Below are 19,690 nucleotides of genomic sequence, written 5' to 3' on the forward strand. Positions count from 1 at the left end.
ACAACATATGTGTACCCGATGCACATGGCATTAAAACGCTTAGATTTATGGACGCCTGTCACACTCTTTATTGATGCTAGTGCCCGACAATCTCTGTCTCTTACTCCTTTCCAACAGGAAGTGACTAAACCTCCATGACTTCCTCCTTGTTGATATTATTTAGTTTAATTATATTCAATTTGTAATTGATATATTAGCATTGAGTATAACTATCTCTTTTGCACCGATTTTTTCATGTGATGTTGCTATTTGACTACACTATGTTTATTGGACTTACATCCATACCATTTGTGCTTTATCAAAATTGAACTGCTTCATTATATGTAATATCTTCATTTTTATTAACATTGTACGTACTGCTTTAATGTATTCTTTTATCTCAATAAACTTATTTTGAACTTAAAAAAAAGATTTCAAGGAGTGGACCATCTCTGGAATTTGCATCAGTCATTCCATTATGTGTTTGTTTGGGATAGATGTATGGGTGTATATTTCTAGGGTGAAGTGTTTCTCTCTGATATAACTAAGGGATTGTTTTTTTTTTTTAAACAGACTTTTATTGAGTTTCACAGGGTAACATATTCAACAAAGGGATTGTTTGTAAAGGGTTTCTACTGATTAGGCTCTTTCCTAATCTTATAAAGTCCCTGAGGGGCAGCTGTCTGTAGGCTGAGAGGTCAGAAATTGAGATTATGTAGACTGTCTGGCTGGATCACATTGGGAATAACCAGGCCGTAACCATTCTTCTGAACTCTAAGTGATTCTCAGTGACTCTGTGCTTTGCAAATAAGCTTAAACCGAGAAAGTAATACCACCAGTCTTTTCTTCCCATAAACAGGAATTAATATGTGCAGTGCCAGCCTGGAATGTAAATTCTTCAGTTGGGAGTATTTGGTGATTTATTTGGTTGAATGAATTTTGGTGTCTTGTTATTTATTGCTATATGAGTGAAGCATAGTTACTTGAAGTTGAGCCTTCTTGCAATTGAGAGCCATTGTCGATCCTTCAAGATTGGAGAGATGAGGGTCTGTATGTTTACATTTAGAAGTCGCATTGCTGCTGAGTTTTTAGATTCTTTGCAGTTTTCTCATTTTTGTATTATAATTCTTTACCATAATCTAGCTTCAAGAGGATGAGTGATGTTGTTGCTTGTACCGTGGAGAGATATTTTATTTTTAAGTGTTTCCATTGAGTATTAAGTTGATAGAAACTGGTTCCTCTAGCCAGAAAGATAAAGCACCATAACTTTCCCATTTATTGCGGTTTAGTATTTCCATTTTTAAATATTTTACTTGAGGTGATTCCACGTCATCCATAAATCTGTAGTTATGAGACAGGTGTTGAATTTTGATGTTACCATGTTCTTGGGGTTTCAAGTTTGAGAAGTATCTTTGTAGTTGTAACAGAAGAATCCAAAACTGTTGATAGGTTTTAGTAGGGGTTTCATGTATCTGTGTAAGACCATTCAACCTGTCCTCACAAGTCATATGGAAAACATTATAACAATACGTGGGATACTGTCCATGATATACAACAAAAAATCAAATACATAAATATTAAAATAAATAAATGCTTACCCAAACCCTCTATTCCTAATCCCAAAAATCTTTCCTATTTCCTGTTTATGAAAACTTTTGCTGTGTTGTCTGAGGAGCGATGCTGTGCGAAGCTCTGGTCCTACCACAATGCAAAGGAGTGTAGACCAGTCAGCTCAACACATCCCTTGAACGTGACCAGCTATGGCCCATTTCTGCAAACACCACATGCGCAAATCCGCACCTTACTTACCCAATCTTGTGGCAGGTCTCAAGTGAATTGTGGATGAAATGTGGTCATTGGTGTTAGGTGGAACAGAGCACGGCTGCATCAAAAAGAGTGGTACATGTGTTTTTTAAGCTTGTCCAGCTAGCTTATCCCAACATGTGGAAACAGAATCACTAAACCACCAAGCAGACCTTATTAGGTGGTGTTCAACTGGCCTTAAAGTGAAAAAGAATGTGAAGAAAGGTTTTAGAAAAATCCAGGGACAAACTAGTGCATATTGGCCCCCTCCGGTGTGCACAGAAATGGTGAAACTAGTGATGATACCTGACCAGGTTTGACCCATGATGTTTGTGTTTGAGATGATCTAGTCAAGTCAAGCGTAATAGATATCCCATTTTATCTTCTTGAGTGTTCGCGGCTGGAGAAGGGTTAATTTGTAATTGCTCAATTGTAGCTAGACAAATGTTGACGCATACATGCATCAACGTATTCAAATACAATATACATACATGAGGCGGACACACACAAAGAGCCACATCTCAAAACAGAGAAGCAACACAAAAACGTTTGCACACAAATGCAAGAGCCACTCATCTACATGAGCACAGAAAGAAGCCTGGCACACACATACACAAAATCCCCAGGGCAAAGCATGGCACACATCTACAGTCATGCATGAGACAGGCAAACTTGAAAAAGACACAAGCACACTTGAACATCTGCTCATTCACAAGACTAATACATATTCAAGAGCACACATATACACACTTAACAGAAAAAGACACCAAAAGAAGTCATACTCAAAAGTAAACTAAAGAGCCTGGCACATTAACACAAACAAAATACACATATCCAAAATCCACAAATACCAACACAAACAATAGGCACACACAGCAACACAAGAGTCACACACAAGAACCACCCACCCACCATGAATCATGCATGTAAAGCCACAAACACCAGCACACAATCACAATAGAGCTACAATAGCAGCAAACGTAGGCCCCACACATAGTAAATTCTGTCAAACAAGGGCTTTGGAAATTACCAAGTGAGTAAATAATGCCAACAAGTGCCACCACCCTAAAAAATAGGGATAGAGATGTAGATTTTAGTGCTTACTGGTAATTAACATGCATTGCCCCCCCCCCACCCCCACTAAATTCTGGCATGTTTGTCCTGTCCAAATATACCTGGAAAAAATTACAGGGGTATGCTTTTTTGTACATTTGATTAACTCCTCAAGGGGGGAAGTCCACATGACTCAGAATTATGATATATAAGCTAACTCGGGTTACTGCACATACCAGAATTCAAAGCTAGACACGTCCTCGACCCTAATAAGAGTCATACACACCATTACACTAGGGTTACAGTACACATATTATGAGGACACCTCGTTTGCAATGTTGGGCTTTCTGGGAATTGTAGTCTCAGTGTTGTTCAACTGAACCCATGGAGCTATCAATCCTAAAAACAATGTTCTGTTCATGCGTAGGACTAGAAACTTGGTGCCGTCCATCTCTCCTCCGCCCCAGAGCTCAGCTTAGCTCCATCAATTAAAGCCTTATAACAGGTATGAAACGATTGCTAATCAATAAACATTTTGTTACCGTGACCCAACCAAAGCATCTCTCAAGAAAAGATGGTTGTCATGAATAACACCTCAATAGGCCAGTCACTGGAATCTAGAAGAAGGTATTTATTTATTTATTTTAAAAGTTTTATCCAGCGCTAGCTTGACCCGTGGGTATCAGAGCGCTTTACAAATACACAGGAGATAAAGGTTGCGTTACATAGCATGATCTAAGGAAGCAAAAAAATATATAAGCAAAAACATAATAATTAGGCAAACAGTGAGGGGGAGGGTAGGGGAACACACAAGTTTCCAGGTGACCTTCTCTGAAACAGAAAGTCCTCCTACAGGATCCTACCATATGAAAGGTAGGTTACCCAGGGCCATGACCAGGTCACACATGCAGTATACTCAAGTGGGTCAAGTTCAGACAGAAGAAGAAATTCTCAGAAATGCTAAATACACATCCCAGCTGTTGGGAGTTTGTAAATGAATCTTTTGTGGGTCATAAGACCTTCAATGCCTCATTTATAATAAATATATGCCACAGCTCAAATCCTATCAGCTGGAAATATGAATCACCTATATTCAATTTATCATACCCCTTATAATTATTGATTGGATTCCTGGACAACACTGTCTTGTAACATCCTTAACTTCCTCTGCTCTTTCAGTATGTAAAGCGCTATTATATCTTATATAACAGGTTCCATGCTACATAAAACCACAAATAAATAGATGGTGTCATAAGGTAAATCTACAGGCAGGCAGGCTCATAAAAACTAAACACACTGACACCGAATATAAACCTATACAAAGGTAGCGCCTACAATCAATCATTCACGGCGACAGAGAATACAGAACAACACACATAAAATCGGAAACCCACAAAACATAATACTCTTAAGCTGGTCTGTGACTGAAAACTCGATTGCGAGTAGTCGCCCCTCCCACTGTGAGTCATTCATCGTCTCAGGGCGAAGGAATGAAAGGCTGTGGGAGGGGAGGGGTCGGCAAGAGGCAAAGAAAAGCCGAGAGGAGGGCCCGCACAACAGAAAGTTCTTCCACTGCAGGGCTCCAAGGCCAGGGCTTGGAACAGCCAGCACTTGAGCAAACTTCTGGAGAGAGAGAGAGAGAGGAGAGGAAAGACTTGGGAGGGGTGGGGGAAGGAGGAGAGCTAGAAAGAGAGAGGAAAAGGCTGAGCAGGAGAAGAGATAAGTCCAGGAGACGTGCGGTGGAAGGACGGGAGATCGTAGGGAGCAGTGTTAGGAGAGAGGGAGAAAAGGGAGAGACAAGAGGAAGAGGGCAGAAGCAATGGGCTCTTAGGGATCAAAAGTGGAGGATAGAAGGAAAAGAGGAGAAAGGGTTCGGGGAAGCAGCAAAGAACGGAGAAAAAGGGGTGACAGGGTGTTGCTGATGAAAGGAAATTGAAGGAAGATTGAGACAGTACGAGGGGAGAAGGAGAGAGTGGAGAGGCCGAGAAAAGGAGAACGAGAGAGGGAAAGGGTTGGTAGAAAGACAGTGAAAAGAGCGCAGAAAAACTGAAACCACAACAAACGCAGGAAGAGACAAAAAAAGGAAACTTATGGGGAGGAGATATGTAAAGAATTGGGAAACGAGAGAGGGGTGAAAGGGAGTTCGGGCAGTGAAGGGGTAACTGCTGGGAGCAAAGCGGAGGGAAGAAAGAGAGCGGGAGAGACCCATGACACGGGCAAAGAGGAATAGGAGTGAAAGGGGAAAGAACGGTAGAAAGGGGAGTTTGGGTGAAGTTGAGAATAATTGAGGAAGGACTAGAGAAAGAGAGGTGAGATAAAACGGGAGAATAATGGATGAGAGGAAGATGTGACGAGGCAAGGATGTAGCAACGTCCAGAGCTACCTCTGGAGCCGGGGAATTAGGTTCGAGTCCCGATGTCCGCTCAACATCCTGTGATTCTCGGCAAATCATTTAATCTACCAAAATAACAAAAATCTATCTAATTCTTCTGTAATGTAACTGGGCTCATGTAAAGCGCTCCGATACAGCCGGGTCGTGTTCGCGCTATGTAAACTGCAAAAAATACATTAAAAAATGTGGCCTAACAAATAGGAGAAAACGAGAAAGAGAGAGAACAGGGAAACTGGGAGGAGCGCAGGTGAGATGTAAAGGAAGAATGGTAAAAGGTGGGAGAGGATGGAGAAAGAGGGCGTGGGTGCAAGACATAAATGGAGAGGGTTGGAGAGAGAGAAGAATGAGGAAAGAAAGTGGGAAAGAGAATAAGAGCAAGTGGAGAAAATGAGAAAGGTGCAGACCGCTGGGCGCAGAGAATGTATGCGTGAGAGAAGTGAAGGACAGTTGAAGACCCCTAGGGGGAAAATGAGTGTGAATGTGGGAGACACGTGGGGGGGGGGGGGGGAGCGAGAATATGTGCCTGCGTGAGGGGAGCGAAGGGGCATAGACAGAGGAAATGGGGACTATTTCACAATCACGCAGGGGATGAAGCTTGACTGGGTTCCCTCTGAGAGGCCCCGGACCCTTAATTTGCATTTTTTTTTAAACTGCTTTCTCGCTAGGAGCAGAATAGAGTGCCCATGCAGTGCTATCTTTTGCAAGTTAAGACCATGATTTTAAAATAAAAGAATGTGCAAGGATTTAAATGACAACCGAGGAACCGGAAGTTCTGTAGGGTCAGACTGTCTCCTGGCCGCCAGTCTTTTAAGCTGACGTTATTTCCGTCAGTGAGCGGAAATAAATAACTTCAAGGTGTCTATATTCACTGCTACAGCAAGGTGGCGCTGCACCAAGCCACGGGAGGACGGACTCTTTATGAAACTGGGTTATTTTTTGACAGGCTACATCCTTTGTCAAGAACAGTTGGGTTGTGTCATAGTCGGTCATGTGTCAGGAACATGTAGATGTTGGTAAATCTCCTCTACTAATTAAGTGCGATGCTTCATTTGTAAAAAATTAAGTGTCATGGCTCAAGTTATTCCACACACGCCCACTGCAGCTGGCACTACCCCATGCCACTTTTAACTGCAGGTTTAAGTCCTAGTTTTATCATGTTTTAACCAGCGACGGCTCCTCCGCTATGGTGGAGGAGCGTTGCCCCCTCTGCCGGCAGAGGCAAACGGAAAATAAAATGCTGATCAATTTATTTTTCGTCCTGTAGCCAAGTCTTGGGGGGTGGGGCCGCAGCATTGTAGCAGTGGGAGGAGAAGTGGTGGCCACTGCCATCAGTGCGCATGACGGTTTGGACGGCCGTCTTAGGACAGCCAAACTGTCATGCGCACTGACATGTCTCCAACCCAGCTATGTTGCTGGGTGGAGAGACAAGCAAGCACTGACTGGCTCCTAGCTCCTGATGGAGCGCAAAACAAGCCCACTCGCCCAATCCTGACACTGCTCTCATGGGTATGAGAGCAGCGTCTGGATTTGCCGTAGGAGAGTCTTTAAGCTTCAGCCTGTGCCCAGAGGGGCAGAAGAGCAGCAAGCAGAAGACTGGCAAGTATGTTTTTGTTTTTGTAAATTGTTTGTTTTGTTACAGGCCCCCCCTCCCCGTGCTGCCTCACCAAATTTCCCTGACACCAACCACCACTGGTTTTAACATATATTTAACAGTCAAATGTGACACTAATGAAATCTATTAAACAATACACACACGGTTGATTCTCATAAATTCGCGCCAGCGTTTACAAATAAGTGCTGGTGGCAAACACCAGCACAAATTAAGCACTGGTTAATCAGCGAATATTTAAAGTTTGCTGGAAATCGATGCACCTGTGACGGCGTTTGGGCTTTGAGAGTCTTTCAAGTGTAGTTGATAATTTCAAGGTCACGTGGCCGCTGATGAGGAAGCTACATGAAAAGAGTTTGGGGATCACAGATATTGATTTCCTACTTCACTCTCGGCAAGTGTTTATACCCTCTACGTACAGAGCATCCTCGGCAAGTGGTAAGGTTGGGTCTTCCTTTCCAGCATGATGAGGACTGAGAGTCTCATGCCAACGATCTGTCCATTATAGTTGGGGCTATGATACCAGCTCGGTGGTCTCATGGCTTCCATCATTTGTTCTAATCCGTATGTTGTCTGCCATGCAATCAGGAGATCGAAGTCCTTATTAATTTCCATGATCCTGGCCAAATTCCATTACTTCTGTGCCTCGTCCCTTATTTTCCAGCTTCCAGATTCAAACACTATGTACAAAAGTTGACCAACTGGTCACTGAGAGGACAGCTAGTTAATTTAGCACCGGCGATCCATCTTGTAAATGTGGACGAGTTGTGTAGGCAGATCACATCTGTCAATCATTAGGCTTTAAGCCTACAGGTGCTGTTGACTGTCTATCAACCAGAGTAAATACAATGCAACCAGTGCACATGGCAAGAGCAGCACATCAACGATCAATAAAGGGTTAACTGTTTTAGTTACGACAGGGCACTGTAAGCCACTTAATTGTCACAAGAAGCTTTCTTGAAGCTTCTGCAGTCTGAAGGACGCTATTATTGTGCAACACAGGAAGTGAGTTCATCATTTCTGACTCAACTGAAGAGCTTAGTGCTCAATTCTCCATTTCCATCACTTATGCAGATGGCCTGGTTGCTACAGTGCTGAAAAACGAGCCCTGAAATGTTTCTAGTTGACTGAGGCAGATTTTTTTTGTTTGATGCGGGTTTAAAATACTTTATCCACTTTCCTGGACTCATGGTGTTATACTAAATTGGCTTAACTTCTACAGATCCTCCAGACTCAGGAACAAATCCATTAGAGTCTACCTGGCTTCTGTTGGTGTTTAGAACAGATGTCTTTGTCAATCCTCTTTATTCAATTAAAAACTTGTTAAAGATTATCTCATTGGCTTAGATCTGTCTGCTCCTCAATGGACTTACACAAAGTCTGTCTGGCACCTGAAAGTGCTTTTAATCATGCACAGAAAATATTTCTTTGAGCAATGAACTTCCTGGTTATCATGCATGTTAAAACAAATGTATTTTGTTTTGCCCATTTAATTCAGCATCGAAACAAATATCTGTTGCATGCTCTTCCTTGGCATTAGCCTGATAGTCATTTTCAATTCATGCTCATGGGATATCCAATTTTTATTTGAATCATGCAGTTGCCTTGTTTTGTTATTTTTCTTAAAGCCAATAATCTTTTCAGAAATTGTCTTAAATGGCAGTGGACTGAACCTGCTTCTATTAATGCTTGTTGAAAGCCAGCCACTTGAGCTTAGATGGAACGGGTTGAGTGGAAATTAAGTAACTCATACCAACTCCTTGTGGTAAGAACAATATGGTTATTCTGCGTCCTACACTTTCCAGGTATTATATTACCATGCCATTACATATTTATTTTTTTTGGACTAGGAAACTATTTCACAATCATGTTTGTGCACCCGTTTCTGCGGGTCTTCCCTTCGTTTCAGGCACCTTTCCCCGGATAACTTTCACCTACATTTCAGAGGCAAAATGTGTCTGGGGAAAAGCCAGAAATTGAGGGTTTTCCTGTACAATTTGTAATCCAAAATCTGGTGGGTACCGTAGTTTCCAGATTACGAAGAGGCACGTAACGAAGCACCAAGTGTTACCAGAAAGGCTGTTTATTTTCTTTTTTAAGGCATTTTATTGATTTTCAAGTTACAGGGAGCAAAAACACTGATATTATTAAGCAATAAAAGGGATTACACATTCCATAACTACACATAGTCAAGCCCACGTAATCTCCATGATTATTAATTATCTCTTGCTTATAAATTATTACTAATGGTCTTAATCAGTTTTCACCATGATATGCGAGTTTTCTTTTTATTGTTGTGTCTGATTTCTTCCTTAAAGAGAAGGTTATCCTGCTTGTGTAGTTCCCAAGGCCTATGGAACTCGACTGTAGAGTGCAGCTCATGTGCTCTACATCCGGATGATTTAGAAAAATTGTATGTCTTTCTGACCTTAAAGAAGGACTCGACAACTGTGCATAACCTATAAGGGATTCGAAGCCTCTGTTACGACTGTATTGGCATAATTTATTGTTGGACATTTAAAATTGTCAGCTCAGCCATTCTTCCACCATATAAGTGACAGTTCTACTTGGGAAAAGGCCTATTTTTCAGGAGCTCTACGTGTTGCAACCTCCTTTTTTTCTAATGCACCATCTAAAAACCCACTGCTTTGACAATTACTGTAGTACGGATGACCTGGCACATTAAGGTTTGCTATGGACCTCTTTGCTATTGACTACTTTTCCTATATCCCACATCTCCACTTGATATTTCTTAATATTATAGTTTTGAGCACGTCTACAATGGATTTATATTACATTTGAAAACACATAGCAAGCCATCCTCCTCTGTGAACTCCAAAGGACTGTTTCATATTAGAGATTGATAAAAGTGGAGCTGGGGTACAGCGGTATATGGGACAGGAGCAGAGACTTGTGTGGAAGAGCACATGCACATCTGCTGCAACACTTTTTTTGATACCTTTTTTGCTGACACCGTTTTCTACGTACCCATGTTATGTTATGTTATAATGGCCTTGTAAAGCGCACGGCTGCCCCAACAAAGGGGCGTCTCGGCGCTGAAGACAGAAACTGCACAGCTTGTAGCAAAAAAGACAGCTTACAACGGAGGGAAGAGGAATGTTTTAACAGCTTTACGGAAAGGCAGATAGTTCTTTATACTGCGGATGGAAGTGGGGAGCGCATTCCATAGTTTCGAGGCCAGCACACGGAAGGAGCGCCCTCCAGCACGGACCCTTCTCACTCTAGGGACAGCCACAAGATTCTGTCCCATAGAAAGAAGTTGGCGGGAGGGGAGGTAAAAAGTATGCAGATTGGCCAGAATACATGGAGATGAAAAATTAAGGATTTTGAAATTAATGCAGAGGGCCTTGAACTCTAAGCGTTTGGCCACAGGCAGCCAATGGAGGTGACGAATGGCATTAGAAGTAGTACAGCTCCTAGGCAGGCCAAGGAGAGCTCAAGCTGGCGCATTCTGGACCCTTTGTAGTCTGACAATTTCGGAATTGGCCCCCAAATAAAGGGAACTGGCATAGTCCAGTTTTGACAGGATCAAAGCCTGGACGATAACCTGCCTGATTGGGGGATCGAAGAAACCCAATAGTGGTTTGAGCCCCCGCGATAGCCTAAAACAAGTCCCTGCCACCTTCTTGGTTTGGGTTTGAAAGCTAAGGGCGGTATCAATCCAAATCCCCAGGTTTTTTACCACCTGTTTAGGGGCAGGTGCCGGCCCCAGCGTGGCAGGCCACCTGTGCTCACTCCACAACTCTGAGTCTCTCCCCACCAGCAGTACTTCAGACTTGCTGGCGTTGAGCTGGAGACAGTTGGCAGTCATCCACTCCGCGATGGCCTCAAGATCGCTCCGGAGCTTACAAGCGTACCGAGTGATGTCGTAGGAGAGTATGACTACCAACTGAGTATCGTCTGCATACGATACTACCGTGAGCCCTCTGTTCTTCGCCACCGTCGCCAGTGGTTGAACGTACAGGTTAAAGAGGGTAGGGCTCAAGGCTGAGCCTTGCGGTACCCCCTGCTTGGTGGCATAAACTCTGGAGACAAAGGGAGGGACGGCTACCTGGAAGGACCTCTTGGAAAGAAAGGAGACAAACCAATCCTGGGCGGAGCCCACTATGCTCACCTCCAGAAGACGCCTCAACAGGATCTGGTGGGAGACCGTGTCGAACGCGGCACTGAGATTGATCAGAATCAGTCCCGAGGTACGACCCTCATCCAGGGCCCATCTCAAATGTTCGGTAACAACAAGAAGAGCAGAATCCGTGCTGCGACCAGGACGAAAATCATTCTGAGAGGGGTCTAGTATGTTGTTTTTCTCCAGATACCCCGTCAAGATTGTATTGACGTAGACCTCAGAGACTTTAGAGACCCAGGGCAGGAGGGAGACCCAGGGCAGGAGGGAGATGGGGCGGAACATCTCCGGTTTGGCAGCGTCCATGTTAGGTTTTTTTAGCAGGGGGACCACCCTAGCATGTTTCCAGGTGCTTGGAACAACAGCCATAGAGAGAGATCAGTTAATCAAATGACCCAATGGAGGAATGAGCACAGGTAAAATTTTCATCCAATAAGCCGGCTTAAGAGGATCAGTCGGGGAACCAGACTTGACTTTTCTGCATAGCACAGACAGCTTCTCATGGGAGATGGCAGGGAAAGTAGTCAGAGTGCGTGAGGTAGGAGGATGAGACGCAGAGTCAGAACCTGACGCAATCTGAGGTAAGGATTTATAGATCTTCTCCACCTTCTCAACAAAGAAGGAGGCTAGAGCATTGCATTGCTCGTCTGATGATATCAGAGTAGCAGTCGGGGCTGTCGATGATTTCAGCTCTTTCAGTATCGAAAATATACTTTTAGATGGATTCGCACTGCTCTTGATCTCCTCCGCATAGTAGGTTGCCCGTTCCAACTGGATAGACCTATGATATTGCTTAATCGCTGTTTGATAGGGCCTCTTCAGGTTAGGGTCATAGTTCCTTCTCCATGCTCTCTCCAGCCTTTTACACTCTTTGCACATGGAAGTGAGCTTGGCATTGTACCAGGGACTAGATTTGGTACTGCGGCTTTTAGACCATTTTGCTGGGATAAGAGAGTCGAGGGCGCCAAAAATCCAGTCCGACAACGATTTATCGGCAGAATCTGGATCAGCTGGAAGACTGGGCACGGATGAGGAAAGGAGGTCTTGGAGTTGCGCAATGTTAAGTTTATGCAAGGGGCGCATAAGTGTGCACTTCTGAGACACCCTGCTCGTGGGCACAACCCCAGAGAGTGTCATCATTATGAGATAGTGATTCGACCAGCACATCGGGGAGGGAGAGTGGACAGTCAGGAGGGCAAGATTAGTAAAGACTGGGACCAATAGATGGCCAGCGGAGTGTGTGGGACCTTGTACCAGTTGGAATAGCTGACATGCCGCAAAATCAGCCAGAAAGTTACCCATGTCAGCATTCTGAGGATTGTCCAGATGCAAATTCAAATCCCCAAAGATAATGAAATTTTCCGCTCTCATGGCTAAAGGTCCTACAGCATCGATAAGAGCAGTTCTGAACTCTTTGGAAGGCCAAGACGGGAGATAGATCAGTAAGCCCGACAAGGTGTAGTTGGCGTTAAATGAGATCCCAAAGTGCGCAGCTTCGCACCCAGCAAGGGACTCCCTCACAAAGTTGCACGGGTAGGAATATTTGAAAATAACTGCAAAGCCACCCCCTCTAGACCCTCTGTTGAGTGTCTTGATACTAAAACCCGGGGGGAGCGCCAAACCCAGTTCAGCCACATTATCATCGAACAGCCACGTCTCGGTTAAAAAGAGGGCTTCCGGGGCTTCATCCTGTATCAGGTTATAAACATCTGCGTGGTGTTTAACTAGGGAACGACAGTTTAGACTGAGAAGTTTTATTTTGGGGCTAGTGCTAAGGACGGAACCAGGGGAGACAGGGGACGCCCAGGAGTTGAAACCACAGTGTAGACAGCAAAAAGGCCCGTCTGGAGTGGTACATGGAGGATTCTGCAGGGGCATAGACCCCTGCGAATGGCGAAGAGATCCGCTACAGAGTAGGTGACCATACCTCTGATGAAACCATCAGCGTGTCTGTGGTCTGGCGACGGCCAGGCGCGGACGGGCGCAGGCGGGTCTGCCTTTGGCGCGCCCGCTGCGCGCTCGCCAGGGCATTGATTTAAATGGTGACCCAACCCGGAAATGCCTCAAGTGCGCGCCAGCCCAGCTGGCCCTGAGAACATGCCCTCGCTCAATTGGCACGCTGCCGTGGCAGAAAAGGGCGGAGATCAGGGGAGAGTGGGATATCCCCCGGCTGTAGTAAGGGTGAAAATGTGAAGCTCCGAAAATGAAGGGTCGTCCCATAAGTGCACACAAGGAGGCAGAGTATACGGCAACACAAATAGCAGTTTAAAACAAGTGGTTAAAAGCTGAGACAACAAACCTCAGCACTATCCGCTGCACGCTCGCCAGGGCATTGATTTAAATCAAGGAAAGAGCTTGTAGAATTGTCGTAAGTATCTGCCTTTTCCAATTTTTATATAAATTTGTTCCTCCACTCTCAAATCTCATACTCTGTATCACCGAACCATGCGGCATCTGGCTTCTGGTGGTGCTCTAACAATTTGTAGGGCCACTAAATTCGCACAATTGACCTACAGTCTTGATACAATTGCTGACACACTGGGCCCGATTCACAAAGGTAAACATAGATTTTTGTGTAAGTTTATGATTGTTTGTTATTCACAAAGTTATTTGAAAGTAGCAGCTTTACGAGTGCGCAGTCTCCGCACATAAAAATACCTATCTTTTTATGTGCAGAGACTCTGCACTCGTAAATATGCTACTAATTCACAAAGGTAAACTTACGCTTCTGTGTAAGTTTACGATTGTATGCTATTCGCAAAGGAATTTATGAGTAGTATCTTTGAGTGTAGAGTCTCCACACATAAAAAGACCTATTTTTTTATGTGGGTGGACTCTGCACTTGTAAATATACTACTCGTAAATCCCTTTGTGAAATAGCAAACAATTGCAATCTTGCACAAAAGCGTACGTTTACCTTTGTGAATCCCGTCCAGAGTGTTCTCTTGGGATATCCACATTCTAAAGTCCAAATAAATCAGGACACACATATTCATCTAAACATCCACTTTCAAACATTCATATATGTATGTATTGTACATGTATCTAAGCCAAGGGTAGTACCCTATTTATTAACACTCTGGGGTGTGTTATGTATCGTGTAAGGGAATCATTTGAGGTGATGAGACCACCTCCCCTCCACATAGATACATTGATAATAAATAGCATATGGTATAATATAGAAGGGAAGAAGCTGTAAGCAGTGATTTATCAAGTCAGATAGGCTGTACTTTGTCAGGAAATGTGATCATTGCAATGGAGTAAAAGTATGAAGGTATGTTTTTGAGAATAATTGTTATATCGTATAACCATTAAGTCGTATCTCATTTAAATAAATAGTGTTATGCAGAAGCAGTGGGTGCAACAGGCTATTTATCACCATTGCTGAATGTGTGAAGGGACTTGGGACAAATAGGCAGGGCCTCAACTTGGTCACGAAGCCCCTCCTTCCACAACTGTAATAAAGACCTAATGTATACCTTACTTTAATCTCTAGTGCACGTTTTGCACTATTAATGGTAAGAGCCCTGTGGGGTTGAGATTGTCAGCAAGAGTTTGTGAATTTTAAAAACGAGTTGAAAAATGCGCCTAATGTACAAGAATTTATACCAGCAACTGACCACTGGCTCACAAACAACATTCAACATTCCATCTTTCATCACGCTGCTGTGTGCAGATAGATACCACAGGCCCCGTCATGATTTACTCTCATTTTGCTGGTGCACTTTGCACAGCAGCTAATTTACATTGAGTGCGCTAACTGTGACTGGATGATAAAAACCTACCGTATGCACCCAAACCCAGTGGCGGCTGCCGGTCAAATAAACTGGTGGAGTGAACATATGAGGCTAGCTTAAAATAAATAAATAAAAGATTAACTTACCTCTGCCCTAGGAGCTCGCAGCTCTGTCTCCTCGTCAGTTACTCCAACTCCCCTCTTCCAATCGAGGCCTTTCTCTCATACTGCACAGGCAGCATGACAGAAGCACCAGGATTGGCTGGAGCGGACTGGCTTTACGCTCACTGAGGCACTGGGGACCTCAGCTTGCTCTCCACCTAGCTGTCTTAGACAGCTGGGTGGAGAGGTTTAAACTGCGCATGTCAGGCAAGATGACCGGCCAGACAGAAAGCCAAAGTGTGCTCTACAGTGTAAACTAGTGGCGTGAGCACCGCCACCACTCACCTGCTGCCAGTCAGCGGTACATCCCCTCCGCCCCCTTCCGCCCAACACACGGCTCCGGCTTGGGAATGCAGGGAAAAGTAGAATGGTAGTAAATTCATTTTATTACCATTTTATATTTTGCATCGATGGCAGCAGGGGGCGACGCTCCTCTGCCCTAATGGAGGGGCCTCCGCCGCCGACTGATCAATGGCCCTGCGGCCAAATGTCACCGGGTCGCTTGCCGGAGAACTACTGGCAAATATGTTTGAACACCTATATGATTATCACTTTTTGTGCGTAACTCCGAACCTTCAGGAGTTAGACAGAAATGTGTTTCTCAATGGGTTCGGAAAACAACCATAGAACCGAAGCAGCACACGCATACTACAGTCTCGAGCCTAAATGCGATCTAACATGCATACAGCGACCCCTGGCGTCTACATTGCCAAACTGAAGTGTTCCTGTACAAAACGTAAGCCTAAAATAGATCGGTTCTCAGGTTTCACTGCTGTCTATGGCGATTTCCCTTTCAACAAATTGAGCAAGCATCCGGAAATTCTGAATTCCAAAATACAAACACAATACTGATACCAATCGTAAGACAAACAACAAATATTATTTTAAGGCAGCATAACCCATGCTCGTGTTAAATCACATAGATGGATGCCTTCAGAAGGAAACATGCCCGCTTAAACGAGAATGACTCGAAATCAATGCAATCATCGATCAAGCACATTTTACTAAGACCTGTTGTGTTTGTCTTTTGAGGCGGGAGTAATAGGTCGGCAAACGTTTCTTTGAATTTCAATAGAAATGTAAAAACAATGGTAAATCCAAAACCTGTCCCGTTTTCCTAACATCATGAAATTTGGCCTAAAAACAAAACTTTTGGGATAAAAAATTTAGACTCTCAGTAAAACGTTTACCTGAAATAGATTGAACTACACATCTGAGAATATGAGCTATTTATTGGTTGGGGTCCTGGAAAATTCCACAACCCCGGTCTAAACTCAGGGCCACCAGCTCCACGCGTGCCACTGGAGATGCTGCGCATTGCACCTGTCCTTCTGTACAATTTTAAGAGGATGTTGGACAAACTGGACTATGTAGGCATAAGATAAACCTTACACTGCTTTACAGCTGCCAGAGAGGCCTGTAGGGAAAAGCAGATCATCCTCAAAGGCAGATGTTGCTGGTGAGAGGCAGTCCACCATGACTGGAACTCGATTTCCATGCCTGGGCCCCAAGACCGACTCCTAGCTGGCTAGTTTCCAAGTCAATCAGAGTGAACCACAAGACAACAAGATAAAATGCATGAAAACATAACCGTGTAGGATGATGAAATAACACACGCTGTGTAGGTTCGAGTGGGTCTTCCTACTTGCCCCATGACCTGCATGTATTAGTTGGGACCGCTGATTAAGTGAACTTTTAGGGACCTGGAACCCATCATCTTGCAGTGTGCTGCTGGAAAAGAGGGCAACGCTTCTGTGTCATGAAGTAAGAGAACGCACAGAGGCAATTTACAAATTGTGGCAACTGTCAGAAAAACTGGGGAGGTCTCTTTGGCCAGCAGAACAAGCTTGAAATGTCGCCAGTCGCAGTTAAGAGGCAGACACATATACCAATACAATGCATTTGACAGTGCTTAATTCTAATAAATACATAAATAAACAAATAAATACATAGATAATTAAACAAAAATAAGGGCAGGTGCCCAAAATGTTTCTTAAGAGGCCTTCACCCACTTTCACCATTGGTACTGCCCGTATCCAGTACTGGTGCCACCCAAAGCTGGGTGTAATACCTGACGTGCGTTTCAGGGGTGGATGGGGGTGGTTGGTCTGGATGCAGTGGTGAAAGTTTAACAGTGCATCCAGACACCCAGAGCCCATCCATACATGTTTGGGTGTATAGATACAGTGGCAAATACATTGTTTACAACCACATCGAGACATCCAAGCCGCATACACCACAAGCAGGTAGTGGTACTTTGGGGTAAATAGTGGATGGTGTTTGGATGCGGGGTGTACCACTGTTTACCACTATTTACAGACATTCAAACTCATCCATATTAAGCAAGTAGCACTACCTTCGGTGGATGAGGTTTAGATGTCTCTTTCAGTGGTAAGTTTGGACCTTTCAGGCCCCAAAGCTATAAGAAAGGCTTAGGTAATACTCGTTTTTAATGTATATTGAAATAATAATTACTTGCTGTTCTGGTAATCTGTAAATTAGCCACCCAAGACCACCTTGTGGCAGACTGTCACAAGCTTCGGTGTTGAGAATTAAGTGCCGGTGTTGAGTACTGGAAACCACTGGCTCAAATTAAGCACTGTCCATACCCCGTCACATCTAAGCAGGTGATTGGATCTTGGGAGGATGTGTTTGGATGTCTGGATGCATTGGTAAGGGAGGCAGTGGTAAACAGTGGTTTACCACCATATCAAGATACCCGAACCCAATGCACCCCTAGCAGGTAGTAGTGGTACCTTGGGTGGATGGGGTTGTGGCAATCTGTGCTGTCACCCCTGAAGTTCCTGCGATCTGCAACATCAATAGGTGTGATTTTCCAAAATACTTCTGACAACTAATTTTTTTTTTTTTTTTTTTTAAAAACCTTTATTTTCAAAAGTCAGGACACAGCTATTCAGCCGACAACCCGGAGGTTCGGCAGCATCGATATGTAGAAACAGAGATGCGTCCCCAGTACCGTGAAAGGGGAAGTGCAAAGGTTCAATTTTAAGTAAACACAAAAAAACACAACAAACCCCAGCAAGGCAAGAACACTGAAAGCCCATGGTGAAGCCCCCCAGGGGAGGCCGGACCCCACTCATCTACCAGTTACAGTACAGTGTAAAGAGGAAGAAGGGGAACAGCAGAGGCCAAAAAAGTCCATAAACCATACTGAGCTGGAAAGAAGGTTAGGAGGAAAGCTGTTCCTCGGGAGGATCCAGATCCGGGGCAAGACATATTCCCCCCCTGTATTGATTCCACCGCCCCCAGATGGCGTGCCACTTCCGGGGGCGGCCTCTAGCGCAATAGACCGTCTTCTCCCTTAACATACTCCAGTCCATATTTTCTTTCCACGCGGTCAATGTGGGGGGCCCCGCGGAGCCCCACAATCGCGCGATATCTCTCTTAGCGACCATGTTACCCAGAGTCACCCATTGGGTCTGTGCCTCATCGTGGTCAGTGGGCCCCCAGACATTCAGGAGGCAACACCGCGCTTCCGGCTGCATAGCAATGCCCGTCACCTCCCCCATCACTGCATGGACTCTCCTCCAGAATTCCGTAATGACACCACATTCCCAAATGATATGCAGGAAAGTACCCACCATACCACATCCCCTCCTGCATAGGCCGTCCTCCGAGAATCCCATGTGAACCAGCCTTGGCCCCGTCACATACACTCGATGCAGTATTTTAAGCTGCACCAGCCTCAGACGCGACGGGATCGCGACCTCCTTAGGAGAGGAAACACCCGACTGCCAATCCTCATCATCCAACTCGAGGCCATCCCTAGTCCACTGGTCCCTCAGCCCCAGAAGCATGTCCGCCCGGACGTTGATCAGTTTCTTATAGATGAGCGAGATCGTGCTCTCGGGCATATGGCCATCAAGGACCCGGTCCTCCAAAGGAGAGGACTCAGGCACCTTCTCACCCTCTACGAGGACTGATCGGAGGGCGTGACGCACCTGAATATATCGGAAATACTCGGAGGGCCCCAGCTCATACTCCATCTGCAACTCTTCAAAGGACTTCACCTTCCCCTTATTCAGCACATCTCCCACCCTGGAGATGCCGATCAGGTCCCATTTATCAAACCCTTTTGTGTGCCAAAGCCTTCCCAGTCTCTCCGATTCAAACAGCGGGGTAGCGAGGGTGAGCCTATCCTTCCAGCCCAGCGAGTCAGTTGCCATCTTCCACACACGCACTGCCACACCAGTGGGCCCCGTGAGGGACGAGTCTAGGGACCGCGAGTACAACGCCCTGTAGTAGTTACCACCACGCAGCAACCACCTGTCCATGGCATACCCAGGGCTGAGGGCAGGGCCATAAAACCCATGATTAATCGCGCTCAGCTGGGTGGCCCAATAGTACCGTCGGATGTCTGGGAGCGCAATGCCCCCGTCGTACCATGGAAGCGTCAACTTTGCAATAGCTATTCGCGGCCGCCCATCCCAAAGCAACGTTCGTTGGAGGCCTTCGACCTCCCGAAAGTATTTGGCCGGAACCCAGTCCAAAGTATTCTGCAGTGCGTAGAGGAAGCGGGGAAGAGACATCATTTTGAACAGGGCCGCACGCCCAACGAGGGAGAGCGGCAGCCTCCGCCAGCCTTCAACATCCCGCCTCAGGCGTGCCGGGGGGGGAGCAGGTTCTTCTCATATCGCACAGCAGAGTCCATGGAGATAAAAATCCCCAAATACACGAAACCCTGCTGAGCGACCTGTATCGAACATGTTCTAGGGATCGGTGGAACCTCGCCACTAAGAACATACAAATACGATTTACTCCAGTTGATAACAAGACCCGAGTTCCTACCAA

Source organism: Triturus cristatus, chromosome 1_2 (assembly GCF_964204655.1).
Source record: "Triturus cristatus chromosome 1_2, aTriCri1.1, whole genome shotgun sequence".
NCBI classification, from domain to species: domain Eukaryota; kingdom Metazoa; phylum Chordata; class Amphibia; order Caudata; family Salamandridae; genus Triturus; species Triturus cristatus.